The following is an 18,752-nucleotide window of genomic DNA, read 5'->3' as shown; positions in this document are numbered from 1 at the left end:
AACAAACAACTGAATTAAAAAATGGGCAAAAGATCTGAACAGACATTTCTCCAAAGAAGATACACGGATGGCCAACAGGCACATGAAAACATGTTCAAGATCATTAACTATGAAGGAAATGCAAATCAAAACTATAATGACATATCACCTCATGCCCCTCAGAATGACTATTATTAAGACAGGAAATAACAAGTGTTGGAGAGGATGTGGAGAAAAGAGAACCCTCATACACTGCTGGTGTGAGTGCCAACTAGTGCAGCCACTATGGAAAACAGTACGGAGCTTCCTCAAGAAATCAAGAATAGAACTACCATATGATCCAGCTATTCCACTTTTGGGTTTATCCAAAGAACATGAAAACATGAATGCTTAAACATATATGCCCCCTTATGTTCATTTCCAGCAGTATTCACAATAGCCAAGACTTGGAAGCAACCTAGGTGCCCACGAGGGGACAAACAGATAAAGAAGATGTGGTATATATACACATTGGGATACTACTCAGCCATATAAAATGATGAAATCTGGCCATTTGTGACAACATGGACGGACCATGAGGGTTTTATGCTAAACGAAATAAATCTGAGGGAGAAAGTCAAAGAGTGTATGATCTCTCATAAATAGGAGGTTAAAACAACAACAAACAAACACATAGAAACTAAGATTGGATTGGTGTGGTGATGGATTGTAATTGGTCTTTGGGTGGTGAACCTGATGTAATCTATACAGAAATTGAAATATCATGATGTACACCAGAAATTTATATAATGTTATAAACCAATGTTACCATAATAAAAAAAAGAATTATGGAAGCTGAGTAATGGTTATGTGGAGGTTCATTATAGCCTCTTACTTCATACATTATAGTCTCTTACTTTTTCATTTGAAAAAATTTTCTATGATAGAAAGTAAAAAAAATTTAGCTTGAGAATTTCTTGAGTACAGGTTCCCTGGGTACCCCAGTTCCTGGAGTCCTTCTCAGAAGCCACCTGCCTATAGACAGTCCCCAACGTAAGATCGTTTGATTTGTATTTTTTGACTTTTCAGTGGTGTGACTACACGCATTCAGTAGAAATTGTACTTCATATTTTGAAATTGGATCTTTTCCCAGGCTAGCAGTATGCAGTGTGGTACTTTCTCATGATGTTGGACAGCTGCAGCTCCCACAGTCAGCCACTCGATCATGAGCATAAACAACCAATACACTGACGACTATTCTGTTCCCAGACAACTATTCTCTTTTTCACTTTCAATACAGTATTCACTAAATTATAGTGAAATATCCAACACTTTCTTATAAATTAGGCTTTCTGTTAGACGATTTGCCCAACTCTAGGCTAATGTCAGTGTTCTGAGCCCATTTTAGGTAGGCTAGGCTAAGCTATGATGTTCAGTAGGTTAGATGTATTAAATGCATTTTCAACCTGTGATATTATCAACTTAATAATGGATTTATTGGGATGCAACTCCCTAATAATTCAAGGAATATCTGTATATACCTCTAACTGAGGCTGCAAAAAGCTTTGCAGAGCCCCCTGAAACAGAGGATATGCTTTCTCTGGGGGGCTCATGTCCAAGGGGCATGAAAACAAACAAACAAATTAACTCCCAGAGGTAAAAACAGAAAAAGAATGAGAGGATAAAGAAGGAATCCAAAAGGTGATGTTTTTTTCTCTCTGGGTGGTGGGAATACCTTCTTCGTGCCAGTGCCTAAGCAGTACTTGGCTATGGAGACAGACACCCTGGGTTCCAGTGCTGTTTCCACTACTTACCAGCTGTGTGACCTCAGGAAAGCTATGTAATTTCTCTGTGCCTCAGTTTCCTCATTTATAAAGCAGGGATAAGAGTATCAATTTTTTGTGAGGATTAAGTGTTAACACCTGGCAGAGTTAGTACTAAATAAGTGTTAGCTGGTATTATTACTATTATTATTGCCTGAACTTCCCAAAAATCTGTGGCAAAGGGAACGTGGGGGTAAAGACAGCATTGAGGAAACACAGAATGGGATTTCTGTGCTGCGCAGCCTCAAACTCAGGCTGGAAGGGCTCATTCTACTCTCCTGACCATCTGCGACACACCAACCAAAAGAAAGGCTCCCCGTGCCACTGATGTGACTGCTATTTTTGCCTCCAGCCTTGGGGGACTGTGCTGAGGGTGGGGAGCAGAGGGTTCGTCCACACTGCAGGCCAATCAGGACCTCCCCTGAGAGAAGGGGCTCCCGGGGTGTGGGGACACAAGCAGTCCCCAGCGGCAAGTGGACTTCGTCAGATGAGGCAGGTGGCCCTGCCAAAGAGCCATCACCAACCTGTGCTGGACACAGTTACAGAGAGCTGAAAGGCGATGGTGGAGGAGGATGGTGAGGACGCCTTGGAGTCTTTCCCTCCAGCGGGGCCACAGGCAGCAGCAGGCTGTGGGCCTTGTGGGGGGGGCAGCGGGGATGACATTCTGTAGCAGGAGCTCATCCAGGCCCATGGTCCCCAGGTGGAATGGTTCACCCTCATATGAGAAGGTCTCATCCCAGATGGACGGCCTGAGGGAGGCTGAGGTGGCCACACAGCTGGCTGCCATGGTCTTCCTCTAGCTTATCCTTCCTCCCTTCCTTATAGAGGGGTGCCTGGTGGGGGTTTCGCTGTCAGCTTCTTCAGGATCAGTGGGCAGGAGCCTGGGAGACTCCTCTCCCCAGCAGGGTTCCCAGGCCTGGGGCTGGCCCACCTGTGGCTCAACAGGCAACTTCTTTCTACCGAGCATTTCAAGTCCTGCCCATGTTCTGTTCAGGCACCTCACCTCACCAGGCTGGCCTCGAGAGATGGGCCTGAGCCCTGTGACCTAATACAGGAAGCCACTGCACAGGCGCCCAGCAGTACAGCCGCCTAACCACTGCTATTTCTAACAACAGCCCTGGATTACCTTAATTTTATCTTCGTTTTAAATTTGTTAGCCTTGGTTTCTTAATGAAATTGTCCGCTCCTTTAGGGCAGAACGATGGCGTGCTCGTGTTCCACCACATGCCCATCTGGGTGAGCAGTGTGGGATAGGTTTCTGAGAGAACCAAGAAATGACCCAGAGACAGAAAATGAGACATAGGGGTTTATTGGGGAGTTACTTACAGGGAAGGTCCAGCGGCAGCTGGCTGGACAAGCAATGTGCACCTGCTACAACCGCCTGAGAGAAGCTTGCCTAAGTAGACAGAGGAACAAAGGCTGTGTGCTTCCCAAGTTGGATTGTCCCTGTACGACCTGCATTCCTAGGACCAGACCCCACCCCTGGAAGGCCTCTGTGTTCCATCAGACAGTGAAGGTCTTTGGGCTAACTACCCCAAGAGAAAGCAGCTGGTTTGGCCAAGCTGAGGACTTATCATTGTGAGTGCTGGCATGTAGCCCAGACAAGGAGCCTCAAGGACACATGGTTTTTAAAGGGGCATGTCAGTTAATGCCCCTTCAGCTCATATTTCATGCACCTGCAGTACACGTTAGCCTCAAAATAGGTTCTCCATAATTGCTTGTTGAATTCTCTGAAGCCGGGCATCAGAAGTTCTTCTCCAAATACGACTCTACTGGATGGTACTGGTGGCTCCGCCCTTGGAAATTCCAGCCAGGCCTGGACTTTGTACCCCCTGAAAAACCACTCTGAGATGTGTTTGATGGCTTGAAGGGAGAAAAAGGCAGAACAGACCTTCAAGAACAATTATTTATTGAGCACCCACTCTGGGCCATGCTCAGTGCCAGAGAAATAGTAGTAAACAAATCAGTCAAAAATCACTGCTCTCAAGGAGTTGAAGTCTTTTTCCCAATTTTCTTCTCATTTATAAATGACACGGATATACTTAAATTCATTCATTAATTTGTGAAGCACCCTTCCAGATTTCTGTATTAAAACTTAACTTAAAAAGCAAATTTGCCTGGTATTTTATCTCAAAATAAATTTATTTGAGAATAGCCAAAAGAAGTGTAGTTTAGGATGTGCATGCTATGGTAATCCACAGGCAAATCCAGAAAACAAAGGAGGGGAATTGTCTTTAAGGGAGTAGGGAGAGGCTGTTCTAATGGAAAGTTCACTGGGGGAAACTAGTTCAGGGTGGTAACGGCTTCTCATTGACTGAGCTGTGGGATTTCTCTTTGGCTGGGCTGTTGCTGGGTGGGGAGAGAAATCTTCCTTCTGTAGTAAAGTAGTTTTACTTCCTGTCAAAGATGCAAGCTTCCAGTCTCTTCCTGTTTGCTGTAATTGATGATGTGTTATAAGGCATGAGAGCTCACCCTACAGGCCTTCTCAACCCCAATTTAGTTAACATTTCTTTTACTAAGTTCCACAAACTTATATTGCAATGAGATGAGATGAATAATAAATAAGATAATTTCAGATAGTGTTCCATATTATGAAGGAAAGAAAAGTGGCTAACGATTAGAGAATGACAGGCAATTGTGGTGGGGGAGTGTACAGGGATTCTGCGCATGAATTGGATTGGATAGAAGGTGACAAGAATGAAGAGTAAGTAGCACTTGTGCAAATATCCAGGGGATTTCAGGTAGAGAGAACATCAAGTTCAAAGGTGCTGATGAGAAAGAAGAGGGGAAGCAGAACGAAGAGTTAGGAAGTTATTGCAGTAGCCCTGAAATCTGACCAGTGCCAGGCAAGATACTGACCCTTTAACATACGTTGTACTTTTAAAACTCAAAATGATTCCTTGTATTTCATTCATCATTTGTGGATGAAGGAGGGAGTCTCTGGAAAGGAATGGGCAGGCTCATGAGCACATTGTTAGTTAGGAGTAGATGTGTACCTATTAACAGAACCCAAGAACAGGGCTCTGGTCAGTGAATCCTCATGGCTATAAACTCCCCCTTGTGGCTTAGGGCAGCCTCACTTTCTGGTCTCTCCAGCTCTGCCTATTCCTTCTGTCAATAAATCATATGTCAGAATAAAAATTATTTTGGTGTGAGTCAACGTTTGAGTTTGCCCTGTTGAGAAGAGGATTCAAATGGCTCTTGTGCATCCTTTTGCAACTGCCTGAGCAAAGGATTCCAAATTACAGGTTTTAACAATTTCATCCACATAGGCATTTTCTTTTGATTCCTCTATTGAACAGAGAGCACCAGAATAACAGTTGCATTCCGGGCAGCAATTACCAGGAGTTTTTGGAATGCTGTTCATGAGAAGGAAGATTATTTATACTTTTCATCACTAGGTAGTAACATTTTGTGTCTTTGGTTGTTGCTCTTTATTGGGAGATTTTGTAGGTCATGTTGAAATGGTCAAGCTCAAATAATCTGAGGCCTAGAGCTTAAATTTTATTTTGGACAGGATACTTGTCTTTTGTAAATAAGCTGCTTTCTCAGTACATTGAACAGGGTTTAAAAGATATGGAAATTTACCACCACCCACTCATTCCCATTCCAGGCAGATGGTAAGTGTGTCCTTGGAGAAGAGGTGGGGTGTCAGGGAGAGAGAGTTGTGGGACTTAGGAGAGAGGGTAGTGGCTATTTGCCAACTGATATGGTAGTGTCTCTAGCCAGCCCTGGTGGTCTAGGGATTTGGAGCTCCTACCATAGTGGAACAGGCTCGCTTCCCAGTCAGGATACCACACCACCCATCTGTAAGTTGTCATATTGTGGGGGCTGCATGCTGCCATGATACTGAAAGCTGTGCCACTGGTAGGGTCAACCAGGGTGGGCAGGTTTCAGTGGGGCTTCCAGATTAAGACATATTAGGAAGAAGGACCTAACCACCCACTTACAAAAAAATTGGTCATGGAAACCCCATGAATAGCAGTAGAGTATAGTCCGATATAGATCACTGGATAGTGCAAAAAGACTGGGCAGGGTTCAGTTCTGCTGTACATGAAGTCAGAATTGACCAGATGGCATTAATAACAACAACAGTGGTAATGTCTCAATCTTTTAATAAATGATACAGCTGAAGGGGCTGACTATTATCTCTCCCTGTCAGAATAGCAGTAAAATCCAGACATGTTGCTTGAGGTGATGTGAATCACAATTTTCCAACCTGTATGCTGGGACATTCTGATATGCTAAGATATTCATCCCCCCATCTTTCCCTTTAGCTGGATGAGGCTTGGGGAAGCCATAGTTCCCAGGTGGGTCATCTTGGTGGATAAGCATCCTATTCTATTTACTCTTATATTTCATATAAACATTCTAATTTTATATTTGTGACATTACAGAAAAATTTTTGATGGTATGCAAATACAAAATCTTTATCTCTACTTTTTGTGAAAATGATAACACACTTTCAAACATTAGCAAAATAGTCCTTTTAGAATATCATGGCAACATGTTCAAGTACACATTGTTCCATCTGGATGTTTAGTTCCTTCTTCAGATGAACCCTACTCAACTTTGGCAAACTGAACAAAGTTAAGTGAAGTTAAATGGACTTTTCTCTGTATTAACTTCTTTCAGTATTTGACTGTTCATTAGTCTCTCTCTAACCTTTATCCTCTCCTATTCTGCCTCATACATTATCTTGTGTTTGCTGCTAGGGCTCAGCTAATCTCATTTATTTTTGCTGTCCCCTTTTTCCTCAAATCTAACATCCTTAAGGAATCTTCCCTAATCCTTAATATCCTTAAGGAAATTCCTTAATATCCTTAAGGACAATCCTTAAGGAAAACATCCTTAACATTCTCAGTCAAATCAAGCCTCTTTCCCTCTACTCTTTTTCTTGATGATCTCTCTGGAGATTATGTCCAAGCTGGTATCTTTTATCTTTATTTCTCTTCCAAGATCCAGAAGGGAATTTCCTCCAATTACTTGCTAGACATCTCCACTTAGGTTCTCTTTCAATATCATAAACTCAAGACATTTAAAAGAAACCCTTCACTTTTCCTTCATCTTCTACTTTTCCTCCCCTAGTTAATGTCACCATCTACAATCCAAACTTTGGTTTGTACTTAGGTTTCCCAAATGTTTTATTACATATCGTTTCATGGACCCAGACTCTACAATATGTCTCTATTTATTCCTTTGTGTTTCATATTTGTAGCACCAGCCAAACTCAGGTTTCTTTGATCTCTCACCCAGGTTGTTGCAATGGTCACCTCTCTGGTCTCCTCACCTCCATGCCACTTATTCTTCCAATCTTCCCTTTGTGTGGCTTCCAGAAGGGTCTTTCCAGAGCCCAATTCCAATTCCACTGCTCTCCAGCTCAAAGATTCTCTATGGACCCATGTAATGTACTTAATCAAGCATATACTTTCCAGCCTGGCATTTTAGATTTTCTTCAATATGAACCCCAATTTAAGTTTCCAGGCTTATCTAGCATTGCTCTAATTAATTATTTATTTAAGTAATCATAAAAATATTTATTGAACACCAAGTTAACGTGCTACAATGGACTAAGGCTGGTGATAAAATGGTGAGCAACCACCTACTGTCCTCATGGAATTCAGTCTAGTGGGTGTAGAGGCAGAAATAAGTTTTACCAGTGAGGTGCACAGAGCACAACAGCTTATAACGGGAGAATTAACCTGGTCAGTTAAATCAGGGAAGAATTCTAAGAGAAAACTACGTTCATACAAGTAACAGAAAATTATTTTTGAATGCTGCTGTAAAGCCACAGTGAAACATGCTCATGAAGAAATGAAGTTGAAGAGACAGTGAGGACAACACCTAGCACACTGTTCCACAGCCCTACAGCTTCCTGCTCTATTCTTTGAACAGCTTATTCTTGCCTCAGGGCCTTTGCACTTGCTTCTCATGATCATACTCACCAGGATCTCATGGCAGGAGCCTTCACACTCTTCTCACATTCATCTTTCCCTGATCTCCTTATCATTCTCTCTCATAACACTCTATTTTCTTTATAGGTAATCATCCTGAGTTTTATTCCATTTACTTGTTTATTGACTCTCTTCTCCAGTACACTGTAAGCTCCAAAAGGCTGGGCTCCTGCCTCTCTTCTTCACATCACCTAGCCTCAGTGTCTAACACATGGTAGGTGCTTAATTAATGTTGCCAAAAGAAAGAGACTGAAGGTATATATATATATATATATATATGAACACATGAAAAATAATGGGAGAGAAGTGTATGTATGAGAAGGTTTATTCTGTTTTGAGTTAATAATTGATTTTTTCAGAAAGTTAACTACTTTATGTTCCCCTAACATATTCCCTTAACATAGCAAAATTCTCTTAAATATGAAACTGATACACAATTTTCACCACTTCTTCATTGAAGAGGAGAAACATACTTTGTTGTCTGCATAATCTGAGGTTTACTTTTAAAAGTAAGCCTCTGGAAATTTACTTTGAAGTGCATAACAAAATAAGAGGGATTAATGGATAGAGACATAGGTAGATGGATAAATATGAAGTAAAACAATTTTACTAAAATGTTCAAGTTGAAATTTAGGTGATGGCTATGCAGATGTTCACTGTAAAATTCTTTCAACGTTGCTGTGTTTGCAGTTTCATAAATGAAGTTGAGAGTGAACATGTACATTCTGAGTATAGTCCTGCCCTCAGCCTCCTATGCTTTCTGCATCTTTGTGGTTGGTGATTAGCAGGGAAATACTCAAGAAAGTCCTTTATAATATACCAGTTAAGCAACAAATGGTATAGTTGTATTTCGTATGATTTCCAACAATAAGAATTATGAGCTCACATGGTTAACCAGAAGTTTGGATAATTAGAACCCCTGGCTCTCTACTGTCCGGCAGGCCTGAGATGTGCATGCTGGTCCCAGGGGATTTAATATAGTCAGACAAGGAGGGTGACTCTGGGTGTTACTTGTAACAGAAGAAATTGTTTCTTCCCTTGTGACTCATAAGCCTCTCATCTATGGAAAAGCGCTCCTGTCATGGTTGAAAAGATTCAGTGTCTTTCCATCCTTCAGGTCTGTGTGACTCTATGGATTCCTTTGCTTTTGGTCTGTCTAGGATGGGGGGAATCATTATAATAACAACAGTAACCAGCATCAGAATGAGCATTCTTGGCTTACAAAACTGTTCCATTTGCCTTACTTCATTTGATTGTCCCAACCGTGCTGTGATGCACAGAGGTTGGGTAATATCATGCCCTATGTCAGTTTAACAGATTGAGATAAGAAGTGTATAAATGGCCTGGCCAATATCAGTATGGAGTATTAAGTGAAGGAGCAGATATTGGAACCTAGGTTCCTGACTTCTAATCTAGGCACCCTTAGTTAATGGTGAAATGAATATGCACACACTTTCTCACAGCCTAATTTTGCCAAGAGGAATGAAGCTTTAGAGGATACAGGATCCAGGAAAGACCTCCTGAAAATAGCCACAAGGAAGGTGAATTTCCCTTGGTTTGAATTCATGCTCAGCAATCACAAAAATCTCAAATCTATTTCTTATAATGTTCTTCCATGTTTAATGCAGTGTCTGTCCTATCTGAGAGGTTAAATCTCACCTTGACTCCTCCCAAGTGAAATTTCTCTGAGCTGCGTACTCTTTCAGGATTGTTGAGTAGAGGGTAGTCATGGGGTGACTCTTTCTAAGTTGCTGCTGTGCCTGTCATGTGCTCCTCCCCTCCCCAGGCATCTGTTCTCACTGAGATGGAAAGATAACCACCTTAATGCTTATTCCATCAGCTTCTGGGAAGCTATTACAGATATTGCAGAAATGCCAACTGCTCATGTCTTCTGCATTTTATCTTAGCCAAAAGGCCATGAAGTGATTGCCCTTGTCTTTTAATGCCTCTTAATTCCTCTTTATTTTGAATTTCCTGGCATGGTAATTAATGTTCATTGACTATGGAGTTAGTTGTTCCTGGGTCTGAAACTCTGTTCTGTCATTTCCTATCTGTGACATCAGGAAGTCGCTTGGTCTCTCTAAGCCACAAGGTTTTCATCTGTAAAATGAGGTTAATTACAAGGCTTGCCCCACGGGGCTGTTATAAGGATTAAATGGAACCATGCCAATGAAGTATGTAGCTCAGTACATATTTCTTAATGGATGCTCTTAAGTATTGGTAAGAATTTTAATAATTTAGAGTTAGGATATAAAAGTGCTTTTCATATATTTGATAAAATTCACCTTTGTAAATTTTTGTAATTGGTAATTAGAATGAATTATATTCATATACATCTATTCTTTTCTTACTCCCTCCCTCTCTTCTTTTCTCCCTCCCTACCTTCCTCTTTCCCTTCTTTCCTGCCTCTCTTCCTTCTTTCCTTCCCTCTACCTGTGTTTATTGAGTGTCTCTAATATGTCAGCCTGTCCTTGCCATCACAAGTATTGCAGGCTAGAGTGGAAGACAAAGAGGTTAATTAAGGAATCACACAAATAAATGTAAGATTATACCTGTAATAATTTTATATTACAGGAGACCTTCATTTAGTTCAGAAGCTTCCCTGGTCGTGTGATAATAGTACTGAGATCTGCAGGTGAGTGGCAGCTAACCAGGTGAGAAGGAAAGGGCAGGAAGGCTGACAGAGCAGTTCGGACACTGGGTTCAGGGGCAAAGACCTTGTGGCAGAAGGGAGTGTGATGATTTGAAAGAAGCCTTTGGGGCTGAAGTAGAGGAAGCAAGGGCCAGAATAGTACAAGGTGGAGCAGGGTGCATAGGGAAGGGCTAATGCAGGCAAAGTCAATCAGCAATCTTCAGGGTTGGTCCATCCAGAGCCATGGGAATCCATTGAAGAGTTTTAGGTAGGGCCGTAACATAACTCTCAGGAGTCATTTAGCTTAAAGAGGCAGAAACTTGGCTGATTAAGCTACCTTCATGCATACAACCATAGAGCAGAGCCTTATAGTACAGAGGGCAGAAATGAAATGACCTACAGGAAGGATTAGCTAATTCTAACTCAGTGCTTAGTGGTCTGGGAAGTTGTGAAAGTAACAGGCGTTGGTTCTCCTCCTCTGGGAGGATTATTGAACAAGCAATAGAAATGCAGTCATTTGCCTCACTAACTGCAAATATCTGTCACCATAGGTGAGAAAGAAATCAGTTGGAAACTGGAAAACAATTATTTTATCGAGTAGCACAAAGCAAGTTAAAATTTACTCCATCACACATTTTTATTCTCATCAAGCACATTTCTGAACTGATTTCACATTTTGCCTACGTAATCTGTCTAAATACCCCAAGTTCGTTCAGTTACACATAAACTACTCCATTCAGGTAGCTACAAAGCTGGCCAGCTTTGGCACTGAGGAAGGAACACCTTGGAGGTGGTAAGTTTGTCCAGGGAGCGGTCTGGTTGATATCTCTTGTCACTAGGACAACAAACGATGCTTGACCATCTCTGGAAGTTGGACCAAATGAGACAAAGAAAACCAAGCACTGTACCCTACTCCCACTGGCAACCTTGATTTTATGTGGGAGAAATCATGTATAGATCCACCAGCATAAGGAATGTGGGCTCTTGCCAGATCCACCCAGGGCTATACAGTCCTGCATCACTTAACAACAGGGAAACCTTCTGAGAAATGCATTAGGTGATTGCATGACTGTGCAAACCTCATAGAGTATACTTACAGAAACCCAGATGGTATAGCCTACTACATACCTATGCTATATGGCATAGCCTGTTGCACCTAGGCAACAAGATATGTATGAAGCTGCTGCTGGCTTAACACGGGATGCTATTTTGCAGTAAACTTTTTTTTTTAAGTAGGAAGAGTACACTCTAAGATAAGGATAAAAATATGGCATAGTAAATACATAGACCAGTAATGTGTCATTTATTGTCATTATCAAGTATTATGTACTGAATGTAATTGTACAGGCTATACTTTTATTTGACTGGCAGAGCAGTAGATTTGTTTGTACCAGCATCATCACAAACATGTGAGTAACATGTTGTGCTACATGTTATGACAGCTATGATATCACTAGATGATAACAATTTTTCAGCTCCATCACAGTTTTATGGTACCACTGCAGCATATGCAGTCCATTATTGACTGAAATATCATTATGTGGTGCATGGCTGCATTATGAGAATGCTGAAGTCAACAAACCCTTTTTTCCTTTTCATGCTTTGCCCAGTTTCTCTATTTGATATTTTTTATTTGATATTATTACCATTTCAATGTCCAATTCTCCAAGACAGCCAGTTGTTGTTTTCTTAGCTTTGACATGCTCCCCAGGACTGCTGAGCAATTTAATGCATTTTCCTTCATTGCTCCACCTTGTAGCACTCTGGCTTTTGTCTCCTCTGCCTCATCCCCAATGGCTTTTTTCAAGTCATTGCACTCCTTTCTGCCACAAGGTCTTTGTTCATGAATCCAGGGACTTAATTATTAAACAAACAAAGAAGAGTATTTTGCAGGGTTGAGAGTAATGGAATGAAATGCTCCCCTGGTAGAATATTAGACAACAGAGAAACCCATAATGCTGACTTGCTTGCAGCTAGGTATGGAGGTTTGTGCTGTTGTGCTTTCCCTCCCTGCAGCTAAGGTCCGCTTTAATATGCCCTCATGAATAGATGAGCAAAAGCACAGACACTATATATCTGTATAGTACTGAGAATGTCCACTCATTCTTCTAGCATTGAAGCTTTCTCATCCTAAGCCAAGCTTAATTCGATGCCAAGCTTGAAAAATGCCTTGACACAGCCTTGGGTCTACATTATAGAAAACAAATCTCTTTCTTTCATTAAGGTCACCCAATAATGAGGTTCAATATTTCTGCTCTGGTGGGTAGAGATTAGGCAAACAAATCTTACACTCAGGGACACTCTATTCTTTAGCAGAACAACAGTCACCTTTAAATGTTGAACCTTAACCTGGTTGATCAGTTGCTATTGGTCCTGCATGTAGAAAGCTCCTTTAAGAGATTTTTATAACTTGGACAGAAAGTGTATATCCATACACATTAATTACACATCGGCATGTACAATAATGAAAATCTAAAGTGAATATTGAAACATTTAAAGAGAGTTTAATGTCAGTTATACTCAATTTTAAAGAAAATGAAGTTGACACATTTGAAAGAAGAATAAGCAAAAATTTGTACTTCATTAGGAACTTCTTAAATACATGATTCTCTTCTAAAAATGATTGCACTGCTTTCAAAAATACCCCATTAGAAGTCTCTGCTTTGGCCCATTTCTGCCTATTCCCTCTTCATCAGTAAAGCTTTACCTGCTCCCTGAATTTATGCCCAGTGACCAAGATAATCTGACTAAGGTATACTGGTAGAACTAAGTTCAAGATCCTATTGAAAAAATGAAAACGTTGGCTCCCATTTCCCTTTTGTCACCCTGGCCAAAGCCACCTTGTGTTTCCTCTGCTTCTTATTGGTAGGGAAAATCTTCAGGGAAGGGGGTTATCATGTGTCCTTGGAACTCACACTCCTGGCACACTCAGGTATGCCAATAGTGCTCACAGTTAAGCAGCAAAGATCTCTTGCACATTCACCAACCCCCTTCAGAGAAGCAATTACATGCATATTCAGTCTGAGATTCTGCATCATGTTTCTGTGTTTCGTAGTAAGCATCCTTCCAGAGGGCTCCAGATTTCTTCAAAGTCCTGTGGGAGGGGTAAAAAAAATCATCAGGAGGTGAGACCCTAAGGTAAAAGAAGTTACTCCACAGATCATTTGTTCCTTTATCTGGTTCAAGGCAATGCTGTCATTTTCAACTATATCTGAATAACATCTTTCTCTGTTGCCCAGTGGTAGGAGACAAATACACTGAACTGTTTTTTAGCAGATGTGTTCACCTTTCCTTTATGGAGGAGATTGAGCTTTTCTTTCATTTTATTCTCTTCTGTACCCCAAATCATCACCTACCCTTTTCTCTATCACTTAAAATAAAAAGGTTTCTCTGAGTCACTATAAGATAAAGCTGATACTTATAAACCACTCCATCTGATATCCACCTATGCATCCTATTTTATAACGTGAAAGATATTTTTCTAGGTTCTGGAGCTACAGCAATGAACAGGACAGATGTAAGTCCTGTTAACATGGAGGTCCTGATCTAGATTGGGAGACTCATTTTAAATAATTTATTAACCAATATGTTATTTCTTTTTTTTCTTTATTTTTTTTTAAAGATTGGCACCTAAGCTAACATCTGCTGCCAATCTTTTTTTTTCTTTCTTCTCCCCAAAGCCCCCCCCAGAACATAGTTGTATATTCTAGTTGTAGGTGCTTCTGGCTCTGCTATGTGGGATGCTGCCTCAGCATGGACTGATGAGCGGTGCCATGTCTGCGCCCAGGATCAGAACCAGTGAAACCCCGGGCTGAAGAAGTGGAACGCACAAACTTAACAACTTGGTCACGGGCCGGCCCAACCAATATGTTATTTAATCACGATTGTGATAAAAGTCATGAATGAAGAGATCAAGGTGCTACAAGAGCATGGGATGGAATTAGTGTTGGGGGTCAGGGATGACTGAGATGAGGAAAAGGCATTTGACATGAACTGTGAAGAATGAATCCAAATTGAGAAGATGATATGAAAGGAGGTGGTAGGTTGGAAGAGACTTATAAGCAGAAGAAAAGGTGGGAAAAGAAATAAAATAGCACAGAGCAAAGAATTATGTAGCAACTGAAGGGAGGCCAGATATCTGGAGGGCAGAGAAGGAGGAGGGGAGTGGTAGAGAGTATGAAACTGGAGCACTAGTTGGGGCTCAGATCAGACTGGGCCTGGCCCTGTTGGCCCCATTCAAGATATTGTTTTGTTCTGATATTTTGCAATCCTAAAAGAAAGAGAAAGTTATTAAACCTAGAGCACTGGCTGTTAATTTGAGCAGTACACTTTTCTCTTAGGAACTGTGAATGCTTTATGATGAGTATGGATTTTCAGTTTCCCCAGGTCTCATCACTCTTGCTTAGTCATCCCAGGGGTCAGTATACAGGTGGTCAATCATCCATGCCTGATTCACAGACTTATGTCCCACCAAACCCTGCAGGCATCTGAGTTTGCCACCCTGGACCAGATGACTTCGCCGTCTCTTCCACCACTTAAATCTAAAGCAGGTAGAGGTTCTGCAGGTGGATACAAAGACCAGTAATACACAGCCCTGATTTTTAAGAAGCTTGAAATTTAGTATGGCAGCAAGGTAGCACCTAGAAGGCATTAGGTAACAGTAAGAATTATTATTATCATTGTTGTTATTGATATTGTGCCCTGGAGAGTCTCATGTCCATAGGGGGCATACACAGGTGTTCGTGATGAATGGTTGTTGGGTGAATGAATCTTAAGCCAGGGAATAGTTTGGGGACCAGCTGTGAAGGGAAATGAGGGCTGTGAGTTGAAAGAGACTCTATTACCTGAAAATATCTCCAACCGCCTTCAACAAGGGTTTTTTCACATACTGCAATCCATGCCTGGCACACAGTGACTTCACCAGAGGTGCCACCTTGTGATAATTATGGCGTGGCATTGTAGGGAACAGACTAGCGAAACAGAGACAGGAGATATAAAACTTAGACCTAACGAGAAACTCGAAGGAAAGATGCCTTTTCCCTATTACTTAACAAAATTATATCAGCAATGCAGACCCAATCTTGACCTTGAGCAATACTTCTGTTCTGGGAAATTCAAAAATTCCTGGAAAAGCGCTGTCATTTTAGCTCTTAACCCTCTATGAGCCCTGTGGGTGGCAAATGTTTAGGAAGAGCTAAGAGAATAAATATTAGCTCCCTTAAAAGTGTTTATTTTTGGCCAGGTCAAATGAAAGCATGCAGTTTTCCACCATTTTGAATGACCTATAGATGTGGATATAACCACCCTCCATCTCTGTCTCTGTTTCTCTCTATCCATCTAACTGTTGTATCATGAATAGTTGAGTATTCAATGAGCTCTAGTCATGATATGTGCGGAAAAGTCCTAAGATATGAATAAGAAGTGAGGAGAGGTGGGTTTTTACCTAAGATTTTCACTAGTCACCAGATGACCTTCTAGGGTTTTAACCTCCTCCTTGGTAAAATCTGAATAATCATCCTTTCATTTTTTTTGCTGAAATTTTATAACACTAACATGAGAGAAAGAATGAGAAAATATCATGAATAGATATAATATCTCATTCCCTCTCTGACTATTGCAGTATGTCTTAGACAGAGTGGATCTGGAAAGTGCCCCTCCTGAATATTCTAGACAGATTGACTCTCAAAGTATCATCATTTTCTCTTTCTTTAGGGCATGTCTACACAACTGACCCATTGGTAAAGTATTTCCAGGTATCATTTGCAACTTGCAGGAGGGATTGGATTCTCTCATTGATTATTTTGTAACCTTAGCTCTAAAGATATAGGTATAGATAGATAAAGAAACTAAATTGTAATTAACTTTCAACAAAACTTTTTACTCAAGTGGTATAATCTTTCTTGGGTTTTGTCAACAAACCAAATGCAATTAAAACAATCACCAATTCCTAAGTCCATAGGAATCTGGAAACTGAGGTGCTGGTATTTTTCCAGGATTTCACTGCATTTACTCAAAACTGTTCTACCTCCTTTTCTTTCTTCCCTTGCTTACCATTGATCTTAAGACAGAGAGAGCAGCCTTTAGAGAATTCTGGTTCATTTTTTCCTACTGAGATCTGGAGCCTAGGGCTCTGCTCTGGATTCTATGGGGATGCCGTGATAAGTGACAGCCCTGGGCCCTGTGATCACTACTATCACTTTTCCTATTACTCACTGGTGCTCAATTTGGAAGTTCAGGTGCCCAGTGAACCAGTCATTGAAAAAGGACTGTTCAACATTACAGGTGGCCAAGACCTGCAAAGAAAAAGCTTACATTAGATGTAAATGAGCCCAAGGGTCAAACAGAGAAAATGTTTACTTATTCTTTTATTCAGTCAATCATTCAACAAGTGCTGACTGAGTACCTATTTTGTGTAAGAAACTACGCCAGATAAAAAGGATACACAGTCCTAGGTCTCAAGGAGTTTACAATTTAAAAAGGCAATAAGACATTTGCTAAGAAGTATATGCAAGGCAATAGATATGAAAACGTACGTAGGATTTAAGGGGGCTAAATCACTATCTGCCCTTGGATACAGAAGACTAAGGTGTCATGAATGAAGACTTTGGAAGACGGAAGTGGAGTTGTAAGATTTTGGTAGAGATTGTAGGAGTTAGAATGCCATTTCCATCAGGTGGACTTGAATGACTTCTAAATTGAGAGGAAGGCATTCAATAGTTCTGTGCAAAGAAGTGCATTCCAATACAAGTGGCTTCCTTTGTAATCTAATGTATTCTAAAAAGATTATTCTGAGAAGGAGTTCATAGGCTTTTCCAGACAGCCAAGATTAAGAACCTTCATGAATGTCATTTTATTCAATGCCTTTCTAAGCTTTATTAGCAGTTGGGATTGCTGTCATCTTGAATGCGATTTTTGTGGTTGCTCTATGTCAATGTTTCTCCAAGTGTACTTCAGAAAAACTTGGGGTTCCCTAGGATTCTTTCAGGGGATCTGAAGTTTCAAAACTATTCTTGTAATTCTTCAAAAACATTATTCGCCTTTTTCATTCTCATTCTCTCATCCACATACAGTGGATTTTTCCAGAGGTCACTCAACATGGGATAGCATCATGACTCTGATGTTTATGTGCAATGGTTTTATTCTCGCTATTTTAAAATTAATTAATATTTTAAAATTTCTCAGTTTTATTTTCAAATACAGTAAATGTTAGCGGATATATTATATATGTACTTATATAGGTTATTATATAACCTATGCAAACAAAACTTGTTTGAGGTTCTCAGTAACTTTTAAGAATGTAAAGTAGTTCTATGACCAAAAGGTTTGAGAATCACTACTCTATGCTCCCTGAAATGTCCACTCAGTTTGGGAAAGAGTTTGGAGAAGGAAGTAGGATAATGACTGGATTCTGGAGTCAATCACAGCACAGCCAGTGGAAGGCTTAGGAGGCAGGGGTGTTGTGCATTAGTCACTTCTCTGTTAATCATTAATGGCATGCTTGAAGACCACGTCATATCTCCTCTCTAGGCTTCTCTATCTATGCAATGAAATGAGGTGAATTCTAGGGTCCTTCTAGGTGAGACATTCATTCTGTAATTCTAGGAGTCTCAGATTCACTTGGAAGGCTGTGTCATGTGGCAGTTTAAAGCAGGGGTCAGTAAACTTTTTCTACAAAATGCCAGACAGTAAATATTTTAACCCTTTGTCACAGCTACTCAATTCTGCTGTCATAGCATGAAAGCAGTCATAGATAATATATAAGTGAATGAGCATGGCTGTGTTCCAATAAAACTGTACTTCTGAAAACAGATAGTGAGCTGGATTTGGCCCTTGGACTGAAATTTATTGACCTTTGCTTCAGTGCAAGAGCTCTGAAATACAACTGCTAAGGTTTAAGACCTGCTTCTACCACTTATTAGCTGTGTGACTTTATGCAAGTTACTCAACTTCTTCATGCCTCAATTTTCTCATCTATAAAATGGGAGTAATCATAGCACATACCTCATGTAGTTAGATGCAAAGCAGTAGACACTGCCTGGCCCCTGGAAAGTATTCAATACATATTATTATTTTTTGGGGGTGTAGGGATGATGAAGATTGGCCCTGAGTTAACATCTGTTGCCAATCTTGCTCTTTTGGTTTGAGTAAGAATCACCCTGAGCTAACATCTATGCCAATATTCCTCTATATTGTATGTGGAATGCTGTAACAGCATGGCCTTATGAGCACTGTGTAGCTCTACCCTCGAGATCTGAACCCGAAAAACCTGGGCCCCCAAAGCAGAGCGTGCAAACTCAACCACCATGTCACCAGGTCAGCTCCTGAATTATTATTATTTGAGGTAACCACATTCTAAATCAGTGTTGTTTGAAGTATCTTCTTCCA

At 40.7% G+C, this 18,752-nt stretch overlaps 1 pseudogene; it reads right to left on the bottom strand.

The window, feature by feature from the left end:
• Positions 1-3,426: 3,426 nt before the first annotated feature.
• LOC139040590 (fatty acid desaturase 2-like protein FADS2B) overlaps positions 3,427-18,752 on the bottom strand; it is a 58,708-nt pseudogene continuing 43,382 nt past the window's right edge.

Source organism: Equus asinus, chromosome 17 (genome assembly GCF_041296235.1).
Source record: "Equus asinus isolate D_3611 breed Donkey chromosome 17, EquAss-T2T_v2, whole genome shotgun sequence".
NCBI classification, from domain to species: Eukaryota; Metazoa; Chordata; class Mammalia; order Perissodactyla; family Equidae; genus Equus; species Equus asinus.
This window is presented reverse-complemented; position numbering and strand designations above follow the sequence as displayed.